Source organism: Schistocerca cancellata, chromosome 5 (genome assembly GCF_023864275.1).
Source record: "Schistocerca cancellata isolate TAMUIC-IGC-003103 chromosome 5, iqSchCanc2.1, whole genome shotgun sequence".
In the NCBI taxonomy this organism is placed as follows: domain Eukaryota; kingdom Metazoa; phylum Arthropoda; class Insecta; order Orthoptera; family Acrididae; genus Schistocerca; species Schistocerca cancellata.
The window spans coordinates 335702318-335718659 of NC_064630.1; the positions used below are offsets into that span (position 1 = coordinate 335702318).

The window sequence follows — 16342 nt, forward strand, 5'->3', positions numbered from 1 at the left end:
TTACAGATTAACCATTTTCGAATATTTTCCTTTACTTTGAGCGTGAAACGTTAGTACTTACCAAATTTTATGATATTAGATAAAAGGCATGTATCCTATAGCTTTTGGCGTCTGAGATGGCGAGTTTCAAAGAACATGACATAAATGGCTGTATCTTTTGAGTGAGTTGACTTAGAAGATTAAAATTTTTACACCGCCAAGGCACCAACAACCTTAATGTACGACATAACTTTGAATTAGACACATCCACCCATTTCTAATGCCACAATGGCGGTAGTACTTCAGGACATTGTTTCTATAAAACAGACTGAAGATGGTCATTATAGACCGAAACGGGTGATCTGTTGACAAAATATTTTGTTACCGTAGACGTAACGTAAAGGAAATTTATTCTATATAAGTGTGACTGTTTTATTCGCGACAGTGTCGCAGTTTGTGAGAACATATAATATTAAAAGCCCTGACTCTTAAGTGCAGTTAGCATATTGGTGACAAAGATAACATACAATTTTAAAATAAAACTAATAGAAGTGAATGCTGTTGTGCAGATGGCGACACCTACTAAAACAATTAAAGCACGGGCAATGAACAAAGTTTTATAGACTTGCAGATGTTCACCCTTATCATAGTGAAGTGAAATTCGTCTTTATTCACCCTCATAGAATAACTTTCCACCAGCCAAAGCACCTTTCAGTGGGACACCAGCTAAAAGACGCTTAACATCCACCGTATTCAGCTTTTGGGAGCCACCCAACTCTGCCATCCAGTGCGGTTACAATAGCCGACTCAACTAGCTGCAGCGTCGAGCTTCCTTCAAACCGGATGCCATATCTCCACGCAAGGCAGTACACGAGGGGTTAATAACACTTCAAGCTAAGAAGGCATTCGTCCGCAAATACAGCTTCCAGGCATCGTTGCCGGCGCGGCGCTCTGTCTTCCCACTTCATACGCAAGAAGTGCGCGTACAGCGGCATGGCGAGGCGTGGAGGTGGACCCCACGGTCAGCTAAGCGACACTACAACAACGTAAGAATTCGCCCGGGGCGCTGGACCAGGGGGATCGCAATCACCAGCAGCCCAGGGGTACAGTTTGGACGAACCTAACGTAAACGACTACATAACGGCACCTAGCTCTCAATACACCCAGCTGGAGCAGTTCTCCCTGCTCAGCAAGTATTGGCAGATTCTAGTGGCGCCATTTATTCGACCAGCGCAGTCTTCGCGTCAGTCACTGGTCGAATTTCCAGCCAAGCAGCTACATCCTAATCGCTAGGCAAAGCCTTATTTTACGAGCCTTCAGAAAGTCCTGATGGTTCTGCGTTTACAACGGGATCCGTCGAGGCGAGGCTACATATTGGGTGCTGTTACCCGACACTCCAGCCGTCTCCGAGAATGTCCCAGCTAGCCGCCTTAGGCCACGTGCAGAGTTCGCCGTTAAGGCAGCGAGGTCTCCTTTTTGTCACCAGACTGTCTCATCAAGGACACCGTGGCCACCAGCCGCTGCTGTGCTGGCACAGCATTCTGCTGCCCGCCACCCACTGTCGGCTCCTGGGCTGCAGTAATCGACCTCCTTATGGTAGTCTAGATTAATAAAGAACGTTGTTGTTGAGTAAGGATTTTACGCCCGCCGTGGTAACGGAGATGCCATGCTGCAGCTTCCCACACACGCCACTGTGGGGGCAGAAGTCGGTTCCCTGCATCACTAGTGTTACTAGGAGTACAAATAACTCAAATTGGAAAGTGTTTTCAAGGAACTTGGTTGCTGCCTTTTGCAGGTACTATGCTATCTCACACCTTGAAGATGTAGAAAGAAAGCAATACAATCGACTGTCTTAATACAGTCTCACGTCGATCATCTTTAGACTCAGTGATACTCTTCACAATGTTAACTGGACTACACTCTTTGAAATTCTGAGCGTGGCAGGGATAAAATTGTGCGAGTGAACGCTTATTCACAACTTTTATAGCAACCAAGGTGCAGGTATAAGTGTCGAAGGACGTGAAAGAAGGCACTGGCTGAAAAGATAGTTTAAAAAAGCTGTAGCTTATCCGCAACGTTGTTCAGTCTGTACACTGAGCAACCAAAAAGATATTTCGAAAAGGAGGTAAAGTTCAGGGAAAAGAAGTAAAAATTTTAAGACTTGGTGATAAAACTGTAATTTTGTCACAGGCTGCAGAACACTTGAAAGAGCTGTTGCATGGATTGGTTATGCCTTAAGAAGAGATTATAAGACGAACATATACGAGAATAAAACAAGGGCGAGGAAAGTAGTTGAATTAAATCAGGTGATACTGATACAATTACATTAGCAAACAAGACACTAAAAGTAGTAGCTGACTTTGGTTATCTGCGCGGTAAATTAACCGATGACTGCCGAAGTAGAGGGGATAAGATTGGAGATAGGAAGAAAATCGATTCTAAAATAATTTGTTAACATTGACTATAAACTGAAGTGTTAAGAAGTTTTTAAGAAGGTATTGTATGGAGTGTAGCCTCGTACGAAAGTGAAACGTGGATGATAAACAGCTGAGACAAGAAGAGAAGCTCTTGAAATATGATAGTATAAAAGATTCCTGAAGATTAGATGGGTATATTGAATCTTTAATTAGAAGATACTGAATCGAAATGAGAAAAAAGAAATTTATGGCTGAGTCTAAAGGGAAGTGTTCACAGATGGAAAAGGGGGGGGGGGGGCAGATAAAAGTGGAAATAGATGTAGGTTGCTGTAGTTAAGTAGATAAAGAGACTTCCACAGAATAGACTTGCGTGGTAAGCTGCAACCAGTCAAGGTAACTACAACAACAAGTAAATCGAGAAGCTGCACCAGTAGAAGAAAAATATTCGTAGTTCTTGTGTTAAGGCATGAAGAAGTGGTTAATTCGGCTTTATCGGGGAAAATGAAATAAGATGGATGCTAAATGATACCAGTTCTGAAGCTGATGAAATAAATATACCAGGTACTTTGACTTCGCTTATCAACGTGTGGAATGCACCGACACCACTGAGGTGACATGCAATACGTTTCTCACCCTATATAGTGAGGCTTAAGTTCCCAGCATGTGTTTTCTTTCCTCTGTCTCTCTCCGTTCTGTACAAAACACATGTTTTTAAAATGCCGGTCGCATCGACGTCCTGAATTCTAATACCTTTCCTCTGTTTTCTGTTATAATTTTGAGTGAGTTGTTATTCAGTGAAGTTGTCGGCCTTACGCATTGTGCGCTCAAGACATTGACAAGCCATATTCTGCGCTGGGCATTTTTCTGTTGCTGTTGCTGTTGTTGTTGTTGTTGTGGTCTTCAGTCCTAAGACTGATTTGATGAAGCTCTCATATTACTTCATTCTGTGCAAGCCTCTTCATCTCGGAATAACTACTGCAGCCTGCATCTTTTAGAATCTGCTTAATGTATTCATTTCTTGGTTTCCATCTATGACTTTCCCCCCTAACCCGCCCCTCCTCATCCTCCCCACACACTTCTCTCCAGTACTAAAAATTGGTGATCCTTTGATATCCCAGAATGTGTCATATCAAAAAATCCCGTCTTCTAGTCAGGATGTGCCACAAATTTCTTTCCACCCATTCAGTTCCTCCTCATTAGTTACGTCATCTACCTGTCTAATCCCAGCATTATTCTGTGGCACCACATTTCAAAAGCTTATGTTCTCTTCTTGTCCAAATTGTCTATCGTGCAAATTTCCCTCCCACACATGCCTAAACTCTATACAAATACTTTTAGAAAAGCTATGCTGACATTTGAATATATATTCGATGTTAACAAATTTCTCTTCTCCAAAAACGCTTTTTTTACCATTGCCAGTCTGCATTTTATATCCTCTGTACTTCGGTCATGAGTTATTTTACTGCCCAAACACAAAAACTCGTCTACAACTTTAAGTGTCTCGTTCCCCAATCCAATTCCTTCAGCATAACCTGATTTAATTTGACTAAATTTCTTTATCCTTGTTTTGCTTTTGTTGATGTTCACCTTATCGTCATATTATAAATTATTTGTATGTAGCAAGAGATAAATTTGGTAAAGTCGGATGTACCTCGAAGCACTATTCCATTCGATCGTTTGTTACACGTATAATATTCTGCAACTCCTATAGAATCGTAGATCCTTAAGGGGATAAGTACATCTCCTTTATTATTATTATTCATTACTAGCCGTGAATCAGTCAGGATAAACCCTGTTATATTTTTTTTTATTTTCCACGTTCTATTGACATAGAAGCAGCAACATTTTTTTAATATTTCAGGAAGAGTTTATTACCAATATGTCAACATTTGCAGTACATATGTTTAGCGACCAGTCGAACTAGCTGGTTCATTCTCAAGCCCGGCCTCTCGAGGCTGCGCTGAAAGAGCCTGATCTTAATAACAAACATCAAACTGGCAAAACATGTCTTATAAAATGTTCGCAGATGACTGTCACAATCAACATGTGCCTACTTAACAAGTCAATTTAATTCCGACTTGCTAAGTAGGCACATGTTGATAGTGGTAGTCATCTGCGGATATTTATAAAGCATATATTGCCATTTTGATGTTCGTTATTCAGATCAAGCACTTCCAGTGCACCCTTCGCAGGCCAGGTTTGAGAATAAACCAATTGGGTCGAAACTAGTAGACAAATATGTGTACTACAACTATTGACAGATTGTTAATAAAAAACTCCATGAAGTAAAATTTTCGTATTTAAGGGTTACCGTTTCGTAATATAATGTGTTAAAAATAAGTTAATCTGGATGTGGCCATCTTCATAAATATCAACGCTCAGTTTTCACTGGAAGCTCTCCACGAACTGGTCTCTGACCATGAGCCAGTACGGTTACCGTTTCGTAATATAATGTGTTAAAAATAAGTTAATCATACATGTGCAGCGTGTAAAGCAAAAGCGGCCAGCTGCTTATGAAATATCAAACTCTACCATTCTCACCGAACAGAATTAGGACTCTTCATATGTTTCAGACAACACACCTGTGATACGTAATGTGTTAATGACAATATTTAAATGTAATTTTTTCTCGCTGAAAATTCTACTGAGGTTGCAGCAGAAATAATTATCAATTTACTAGCATTCCTGATACATTTTAACAGATCACCGTCATTGTTTATTTTCTGTTAACTTTAAAGTTTTATCAAATAATACGCCACAATAATGACACCCACAACACCAAAGGAGACATAATCACCTACATCGACGAACATGAATTTTACTGTGACTTTTAAGAGTTCTGTTGGACAGTAGTAAGAGTTTTCCAAGAGTTAAGATCAAATAAGGCAGAAGGGATAGATAACATTCTATCAGAGTTTCTAAAATAATTGGGGGAAGTGGCAATAAAACGACTATTCACGCTGGTGTGTAGAATGTATAACTCTGGTGACATACCATCTGACTTTCGGAAAAGCATCATCCACACACTTCCGAAGACGGCAAGAGCTGACAAGTGCAAGAATTATCGCACAATTACTTTAACAGCTCATGCATCCAAGTTGCTTACAAAAATAATATGCAGAGAATGGAAAAGAAAATTGAGGATGCCCTGGATGACGATCAGTTTGGCTTTAGGGAAGGTAAAAGGCACGAGAGAGGCAATTCTGACATTGTGGTTAATAATGGAAGGAAGACTACAGAAAAATCAAGACACACTCAGAGGAATTGTCGGCCTGGAAAAAGCGTTGGACAATGTAAAATGGTGCAAGATGTTCGAAATTCTGAAAAAAAGCTGTAGGGAGTGACAGGTCATATACAACAGGTACAACAGCCAAGAGGGAAAAATAAGAGTGGACGACCAAGAACAATGTGCTCGTATTAAAAAGGGTGTAATACAAGGATGTAGCCTTTCGCCCCTATTGTTCAGACTGTACAGCGAGGAAGCAATGATGGAAGTAAAAGAAAGGTTTAGGAGTGGAATTAAAATTCAAGGTGAAAGCATATCAATGATACGATTCGCTGATGACATTGCTATCCTGAGTGAAAGTGATGAAGAATTACATGGTCTGCTGAACGGATTGAGAGTAAATTGAAGAAAGACGAAGGTAATGAAAAGTAGTAGCAATGGGAACAGTGAGAAACTTAACATCATGATTGGTCTTCACGAAGTAGATGAAGTTAAGGAATTCTGCTATCTAAGCAGTAAAATAAACAATGACGGATGGAACAATGAGGACATCAAAAGCAGAGTAGCAATGGAAAAAAGGGCATTCCTGGCCAAGAGAAGTCTACTGGTATCAAATATCGGCTTTAGTTTGAGGAAGACATTTCTGAGAATGTGCGTCTGGAGTACAGCATTGTACGGTAGTGAAACTTGGACTGTGGGAAAACCGGAACAGAAGATAATCGAAGCATTTTAGATGTGGTGCTACAGACGAATGTTGAAAATTAGGTGTACTGATGAGGTAAGGTATGAGAATGTTGTGCGCAGAATAGGAGAGGAAAGGAATATGTGGGAAACACTGATAAGGAGAACGGACATGATGTTAGAACATCTGTTAAGACACGAGGGAATGACTTCCACGGTAGTAGAGGGAGCTGTAGAGCGTAGAAACTGTAGAAGAAGACAAAGATTGGATTACATCCAGCAAATAATTGAGGACGTAGTTTGCAAGTGGTACTCTGAGATGAAGAGGTTAGCACAGGAGAGGAATTTGTGGCGGGCCGCATCAAACCAATCAGAAGACTGATGACAGAGAGTGCACAAGCCATTAAAATGTTACATCTACGGAGTCGGCAGGCACATAAACAGTACATTCTAAGAAAGTCATCGACTACATTCTTAAATGCACAGACAGTTAGGCAAACACACAATAGGTTTCATACTTCTGCTGGCTACAGGCTGCAAGAAGAAACAAACCCTGCTCTAACTTAATGGCTTCGATCAAGATTTTCTACGGGTTTCTCTTGTATAATGCCAGAATTAGTACTTCGGTTCTGTAAATTCGCGCCACTCTCGGTTTGCTGGGACCTCTACAAGAGCCCGGATCTCAAACAGTCCGTCTGCAGCTTTATAGGTAATGAAACACCGACAAAAAAAAAAGAAATACGCGAAGCACATGCCCGTAATCTTCAGACCAGGAAGTTGGCTCTTCGTGGCGTAACAGCCGAGCAAACGCCTTAATTCCGGTTACCCATTCTCGGTCTTTTCAATGAAGTAAGCTATCTACGTTTATTTCAAATTTCCTGTTTGCTTTCGTTTTATACTTCTTATTTTGCAGTATTCATAAAGAAAATGCATTTCGGAGTGGTATTTTGTGAGAGCACCATCTATTTTTTTTTTTTTTTTTTAAATTTGGGGTTTGAAAGACATTTGTTTTCACCTCGGATGACAAACGAAGTAGAAAAAGAATATATCATCAAAGAAAAATAATTTCAGAAAGCTCTCAAAAAGTTTCGGGCTAATCAATTGTTTTATTTCGCACTATAACTCATCGGAGCACATGCGGATCAGAAAATTGTGGTCCTTCAACTTCTCTTTACGATTTCTTACAGACTCGACAAAATCATTGTTAGAACGTCCATGGAATCAGTCATCTTAACGCAAAATGTTTCTAGACAAATAATCTAAGTATTTGTTGGTGTACATGAAAATCTGTGTATTGAAACTAGTAATCTGGCTTGGACAAATCTCACAATAAGTTTACATACGGCTAAGCAGTGAACAGTAAGTGTGGACAGCAAAAAATGGTAATGGTTTCAAATAAAATGGAGAAGAAAAAAATCGTTTTCAAATCTCAAATGATGTAAGTAGTCAGTAGGATGTTACAGGAGGCACCCTGTCCTGTCGTCACTAGACATTCGAAACAAACCAAAGAATAATCGATAACCTTTTAAAATTTAGCATATCCATTCAGTGCTCAAAGAAAAAATTGATAGCGAAGAAACTGGAATTGGCAAGTGGATATACAGTGTTGATGGCCCAGTGGCGATTAAAATGAATCTTGTGGAAGGTTACGACCTACTTCTGTGGCCAGTGAGAAGCATGCACATAGTGCTTTGCTTGAAAACTTGTGAAATGGCTCATAATGCTGGTAGTGTTTCCTTATTAAACGTGCATGAGAGGGCTCCCAAGGAAATCATTCAGTCATGACATGAGAACTACTTATAAGAAATGGATATATGCAAATGGACATGCAAATGGACTTCGCTTCAGCATTGTCGTAAGAAGTTCGTTGCATTATCGTACCTTATCTGTTTAATTTTAGTTTCTCACATCATTTTTCCAGCTAAAGTATTCTGTGTAATTAATTTGCTTTCCATATCTAAAGAGACAGAGATTTCGGAACAAGATTATAAACTGCTAGATATTTGCAGTGGTAGATGTGGACCCCGACCATAATTTATTGGTTGTGAACTGTAGAAACTGCAAAATAGGTAGAAAATTAAAACAAGGAACCGAAATAAGCCAAAAGACTCAGAGCCTGCTGAGAGTTTCAAAAGGAGCATTAGACAACTACATCTACATACATACTCCGCAATCCACCATACGGTACGTGACGGAGGGTACCTCGTACCACAACTAGCATCTTCTCTCCCTGTTCCTCTCCCAAAAAGAACGAGGGAAAAATGACTGCCTATATGCCTCTGTAGGAGCCCTAATCTCTCTTATCGTATCTTTGTGGTCTTTCCGCGAAATATAAGTTGGCGGCAGTAAAATTGTACTGTAGTCAGCCTCAAATGCTGTTTCTCTAAATTACCTCAGTAGCGATTCACGAAAAGAACGCCTCCTTTTCTCCAGAGACTCCCACCCGAGTTCCTGAAGCATTTCCGTAACAATCGCGTGATGATCAAACCTACCAGTAACAAATCCAGCAGCCCGCCTCTGAATTGGTTCTATGTCCTCCCTCAGTTCGACCTGATATGGATCCCAAACGCTCGAGCAGTACTCAAGAATAGGTCGTATTAGTGTTTTATAAGCGGTCTCCTTTACAGATGAACCACATCTTCCCAAAATTCTACTAATGAACCGAAGACGTCTATCCGCCTTCCCCACAACTGCCATTACATGCTTGCCCCACTTCATATCGCTCTGCATTGTTACGCCCAAATAGTTAATCGACGTGACTGTGTCAAGCACTACACTACTGATGGAGTATTCAAACATTACGGGATACTTTTTCCTATTCATCTGCACTAATTTACATTTATCTACACTCCTGGAAATTGAAATAAGAACACCGTGAATTCATTGTCCCAGGAAGGGGAAACTTTATTGACACATTTCTGGGGTCAGATACATCACATGATCACACTGACAGAACCACAGGCACATAGACACAGGCAACAGAGCATGCACAATGTCGGCACTAGTACAGTGTATATCCACCTTTCGCAGCAATGCAGGCTGCTATTCTCCCATGGAGACGATCGTAGAGATGCTGGATGTAGTCCTGTGGAACGGCTTGCCATGCCATTTCCACCTGGCACCTCAGTTGAACCAGCGTTCGTGCTGGACGTGCAGACTGCGTGAGACGACGCTTCATCCAGTCCCAAACATGCTCAATGGGGGACAGATCCGGAGATCTTGCTGGCCAGGGTAGTTGACTTACATCTTCTAGAGCACGTTGGGTGGCACGGGATACATGCGGACGTGCATTGTCCTGTTGGAACAGCAAGTTCCCTTGCCGGTCTAGGAATGGTAGAACGATGGGTTCGATGACGGTTTGGATGTACCGTGCACTATTCAGTGTCCCCTCGACGATCACCAGTGGTGTACGGCCAGTGTAGGAGATCGCTCCCCACACCATGATGCCGGGTGTTGGCCCTGTGTGCCTCGGTCGTATGCAGTCCTGATTGTGGCGCTCACCTGCACAGCGCCAAACACGCATACGACCATCATTGGCACCAAGGCAGAAGCGACTCTCATCGCTGAAGACGACACGTCTCCATTCGTCCCTCCATTCACGCCTGTCGCGACACCACTGGAGGCGGGCTGCACGATGTTGGGGCGTGAGCGGAAGACGGCCTAACGGTGTGCGGGACCGTAGCCCAGCTTCATGGAGACGGTTGCGAATGGTCCTCGCCGATACCCCAGGAGCAACAGTGTCCCTAATTTGCTGGGAAGTGGCGGTGCGGTCCCCTACGGCACTGCGTAGGATCCTACGGTCTTGGCGTGCATCCGTGCGTCGCTGCGGTCCGGTCCCAGGTCGACGGGCACGTGCACCTTCCGCCGACCACTGGCGACAACATCGATGTACTGTGGAGACCTCACGCCCCACGTGTTGAGCAATTCGGCGGTACGTCCACCCGGCCTCCCGCATGCCCACTATACGCCCTCGCTCAAAGTCCGTCAACTGCACATACGGTTCACGTCCACGCTGTCGCGGCATGCTACCAGTGTTAAAGACTGCGATGGAGCTCCGTATGCCACGGCAAACTGGCTGACACTGACGGCGGCGGTGCACAAATGCTGCGCAGCTAGCGCCATTCGACGGCCAACACCGCGGTTCCTGGTGTGTCCGCTGTGCCGTGCGTGTGATCATTGCTTGTACAGCCCTCTCGCAGTGTCCGGAGCATGTATGGTGGGTCTGACACACCAGTGTCAATGTGTTCTTTTTTCCATTTCCAGGAGTGTATATTTAGAGTTAGCTGCCATTCTTTACACCAATCACAAATCCTGTCCAAGCCATTTTGTATCCTCCTACAGTCACTCACCGACGATACCTTCCCGTACACCACAGCATCATCAGCAAACAGCCGCACATTGCTATCCACCCTATCCAAAAGATCATTTATGTAGACAGAAAACAACAGCGGACCTACCACACTTCCCTGGGGCACTCCAGATGATACCCCTACCTCCGATGAATACTCACCATCGAGGACAACGTACTGTGTTCTATTACTTAAGAAGTCTTCGAGCTCCTCACATATTTGGGAACCAATTTCATATGCTCGTACCTTAGTTAGTAGTCTGCAGTGAGGCACCGAGTCAAACGCTTTCCGGAAGTCAAGGAATATGGCATCCGTATGATACCCTTCATCCATGGTTCGCAAGATATCATGTGAAAAAAGGGCGAGTTGCGTTTCGCAGGAGCGATTCTTTCTAAAGCCGTGCTGATGCATGGACAGCAACTTCTCTGTCTCAAGGAAATTCATTATATTCGAAATGAGAATATGTTCGAGAAACCTGCAACAAACCGATGTTAAGGATATTGGTCTGTAATTTTGAGGATCCGTCCTTCTACCCTTCTTACATTCAGGCGTCACCTGAGCATTTTTCCAGTCGCTCGGGACTTCACGTTGGGCAAGAGATTCGCGATAAATGCAAGGTAAGTAAGAAGCCAATGCAGTACTCTCTGTAAAACCGAATTTGAATCCCATCAGGACCTGGCGATTTATTTATTTTCAACCCATTCCGCTGCTTCACAACCCCAGAGATGTCTATGTCCTCCATACGGGAATCTGGGCAAGACTCAAACGGCGGTATGTTGGTACGATCCTCCTGCGTGAAAGATTTCTCAAATGCTAAATTTAAAATTTCAGCTTTCGTTTTGCTGTCTTCCGTTGCCAGGCCAGACTGACCGGTGAGTGACTGGATGGAAGCCTTCGACCCGCTTACCGATTTTACATAAGACCAGAATTTCCTTGGGTTTTCAGCAATAACTTTTTGCGAAGGTATGACGGAGGTAGTTGTTGTATGCTTCGCGAATCGCTCTTTTTATAGCAGCACGAATCTCTACTAACTTTTGCCTGTCCTCATTCTCCCGATCTTTCTTGTACCGCGAGTGCAACTGTCTTTGATTCCTGAGCATTCTCCGAATTGCCCTGTTAAACCACGGTGGGTCTTTTGCGTCCGTAACCCTCTTGTTTGGCACATTCTTGTCCAGTGCGTGATTTACAATGTGTTTAAAATTTGCCCATAATTCTTCCACGTCCATCGTACCGGAAGTAAATGAAGTCGATTCATTTACTAAGTGGGATACTAACAACTTCTTATCTGCTCTTTCTAGTAAGAATACTCTCCTGGCCTTCTTGACCGCCTTTTTAACTTTCGTAACCATAGTCGTAATGACAAAATCAAGATCACTAATCCCTGTCTCAACTCTGACACCGTCGATGAGGTCTGGTCTGGTCGTGGCTACCAGATCTAAAATATTTCCATTACGCGTTGGCTGTCGATTTAGCTGATCAAGACAGTTTTCGGATAATGTGTTCAAAAGTAATTCACACAACGACTTGTCTGTACCACCTGTAATGAATCTATAGACATCCCAGTCTATACCAGGTAGGTTGAAGTCGCTATAGACGGAAAGAGGGGAAAGGAGTACAGCGGAAGACGAATGAATATCTTTGAAAGGTGAAATAGTGAAGACAGCAAAGGAACAGACAAGTAAAAGACAAGACCTAGTAGAAATCCTTGGATATGAAAGGACATTCTGAAATTAAGTGACGAAATTAGAAAACATAAAAATGAAGCAGGCGAATAAAAATTATGTAAGTGAAAGGTAACATAAACGTCTAAAATATAAGAATGGCAAGTTAAGCAAAATTTCTAAGCAGGAATGGCTCAAGCAGTGTCCCGCAACATTTTATTACTCAAGGCGCATCCAGATGGGCCTACACTCAACATGGCACATCAAAATGTCTGTCCTCTCACAACTGTGTAAATCTTAGCGTAATTCTGAATTATTTTGTTATCAAATGAAGTACAGAAATAGGAATAGATTCATGTATTTATTAACAACCTATTAACTTTAATTCACCTTAGAAAATAGATATTTTAGCTCCAAAAAACAGCTTTACGAAAGAAGCGGCGACACTTTCTGCGCAAACCACCCATCATTTTGCACAACAATAAGAGGGCGCATGCAACACCAGCTGTAGCTGCTCTGTTCGGTCGATGGGACTGGGAAGAGCTGTACCATCCACCATACTCCCCGGACATAAGTCCTTGTAACTTTGATTTGATTCCGAAGATGAAGGAAACACCTCGTGGCATTCGCTTCAGAACTTTTCCAGAGATTAGACAGGCAGTAGACCGCTCCATTCGCAGTATCAACAGAACAGGCTCTGCTAACGATATACTACGTCTACCACATCGCTGTGCAACGGGTTCTACACGGCGCTGGTGACTACTTTGAAGAATAGCAACAGGTGCAAGCATCTAACTCTTTTGTATCGGTTGTGAATAAATAGTTGCCACTATTTAAGTTCCAATTCCGATTTCCCACTATCGTCAGTACTAACGCCTTCGTTTACTTGTCAGATGGTTTATTCACCACATTCAGTTTGGTAGTGGCTCTTTTCAAATAAACAACGGCACTATCAAATATGCCTGTATGAGGTGAGATCCGTGTAACGTTAGGTTTATGTACTCATTTAACGCTTAATAAAGTTCTGTGTGATCAAGACCTCTCCATTATTCCAAGTTGTAGGTAATAAAGCTTTTGAAATGTTCTACTACAGAAGAATGCTGAAGATTAGACTGGTACATCACGTAGCTAATGAGAAGGTACAGAATGTATTTAGTATAACTGGCGAGAAAATAAATTTGTCACGTAACTTCACTAATAATAAGGGGCTGGTTAATAGGACACTATCCGGGACATCAAGGAATTGTGGGAATCGTCAGTTTAGCATTTGAGGGAAATAATGGGGTAAAAATTGCAGAGGGTGACCTTGTAAGCAGATTGAAATGCATCTGAGTTGCAGCAGGTGTTCGAAGATGATGACGCTTGCACAGATTAGAGCATGTGTAGCGCTGCATGAGACCAGTCTTTGGGCTGAAGACCACGACAATAACGAAAGAACAGTAACAACAACAACAACATCTAAAGAGACTAGTATAATCTTCATCATTCTCTTATTTTCTGTCCAAACGTTCAGCGAGTGTTTGGATAAGTAACTCAATTGCCGAAAGAAATCTTTTTTGTAACAGCGTTGTTTTGTGTAGCAGTCAGTTTTGATCTTATTGAGTATGGTTTGACAGGCGCCAACATGTAGCAGCTTTAATTCCTTTGCGTGTAGATTCATAGTGGCTACAGGATCGAAATGGTTTCTGTTCTTTCGAAACGGCGTATGAGTTTATGAAGATTGCTGACTGGAGGTTGATATGAGAGTAGAGTTGTGGTATAAGTCATACAATCACATGAGAGACATGTTCTATGGGTGAAAGATCAGGAGGACAGGCCAGTTAGAGATCTATTAATTCATCGAAGCATTTGTAGTATGAGCAGCATGGTAGGGTCTCATGTTATCCTACTGGGATATGCCATTTGGCAGTATGAAGAGTAAGACAAAAGATTAACAGGTCTTGCCACATACTGGCGAACATTCTGCTTCCCTTCTACAATGACCGAATGTCCTGTTGTCATATTTATCAGCTAGCCACACCATGATTCCAGAATTAGGAGAGGAACGGTCTCGCAGCTTCCTAATGCGTCCATCGCTCTGTCCGCCACATACAGACGCGAGACTCATCTCTGAACAGCGACTCTGGGTCTACATCATCAGCTCTCCGTCGTCTTTGATGTGGTGTCAGCGATAAACGGTGTATGACAATTCGATTTTTAAACTTAGCTCCCAGTAATCCGGTCGCAACGGTTCGTGGTGACATTCTGCCTGTAACCCATCCGCGGACTTAAGCTGTTGCTATTATCTATTCATCGAAGCCAGTCGAACAAATCTACGTGATTTTGGTGGTGCAATTAATCTGCGAGAACCAGTGCGTACTCTTCCTGACACCCTGTTGTCTTGATACCATCTCGCCATCACTGCAGCACAATCAACAGTGTGTGCGATCTTACGGTCTGATGCTCCCATGTCCTTAAGCCAATAATTCAACTTTACCCAAAGACTGAAAAATATAGATCTGCACGTGCCTCTCGACCTGCTCTGTCGCGATCATTACCTAGCAATATCCAGTAACTTTAGCCACGTCCTACAGCCATTATGTACCAGCACCATTCTTTATCTGTACGAATGGGTTCTTTGTTATGTTTTTTTTTCTTATGAATGAAAAAACACGCGACACATGTATCTGAGGATGGGGTAAAAGCCGAAAAATCGACTCATCAAATAGTGAATATTGTAGAATACACTGAAGTGGCAAACGCCATGGAATATCGATATGTACATGCACAAATGGCGGTCGTATCATGTACACAAGGTACAAAAGGACAGTGCATTGCGGAGCTATTTGTATATAGATGATGCATCTGAAAGTGTTTCCGATATGCTTATGGCTGCACAATGGGAATCAACAGACTTTTGAAAGCAGAATGGTAGTTTGGATATTCCATTTGGGAAATCATTAAAGAATTCAATATTACGAGATCCACAGTGCGAAGAGAGCGACGAGAATACCAGATTCCAGGCATTATCTGTCATTACACGCAACACAACGGCCGACGACCTTCTCTTAACGACCGAGAGCGGCTGCGTTTGCGCAGAGTTGTCAGTACTAAGTGTAAGCAACACTGCCTGAAATAACCGCAGATACCAATGTGGGACGTACGACGACTATATCCGTTAGGACTGTGGGGGGAAATGTGGTGTTAATGGGCTACGGCAGCAGACGACCTACACGAGTGTATTTGCTATTAGGTCATCGCCTGCAGCTCCTCTTCTAGGATCGTGACCATATCAGTTGGACCCTAGACGACTGGAATCGTCAGATGATCAGATGAGTCCCAATTTCAGTTGGTAAGAACTGATGGTAGGGTTCGAGTGTCGAGCGGGCCCTTCGAAGCCGTGGACCTGTTAACAGAAAAAAAGGCATTGTGCAAGCTGGTGATGGCACCATAACGGTGTTGGCTGTGTTTACATGGAACGGGTTGTGCCCTCTGGTCAAACGTAACTGGCCATTGACTTTTTTCCGCTTATGTTAGGCTACTTGGAGACCACTTACAGCTGTTGTTCCCAAACAACGATGGAATTTTTATGGGTGACAATGCACCATGTCGTAGGGGCACAGTTGTTCGCGGCTCGTTTGAAGAACATTCTGGAAAATTAGAGCGATGATTTGGCAACGCAGATCGCCCAACATGAATCCCATCTAGTACTTATGGGGCGTAATCGAGATGTTATTTCGTTAACAAAATCCTACACCGGCAACACTTTCGGGTGTCTATAGAGGCAGCAAGGCTTAATATTTCTGTAGGCGACTTCCGACGACTTGTTGAGTCTATGCCACATCGAAATGCTGCGCTACGCCGGGGAAAAGGAGTTCCGACTCGATATTGAGAGGTATCGCATGACTTTTGTCACTGAAGTGTATTACACCACTATCCTGTGTTTTTCATTCATAATGTAAGGAATGTTCCACGTACAACCAACAGAACAATCAATTAATGCTATAAAATTTTACAAAATACACTGTCCCGTCACATCAATGTGACTAC

At 42.7% G+C, this 16342-nt stretch overlaps 1 protein-coding gene across 1 annotated transcript in view; it reads left to right on the forward strand.

The window, feature by feature from the left end:
* LOC126188270 (glutamate receptor 1-like) overlaps positions 1 to 16342 on the forward strand; it is a 1232223-nt gene that overhangs the window by 400221 nt on the left and 815660 nt on the right. The window lies entirely within an intron of this gene.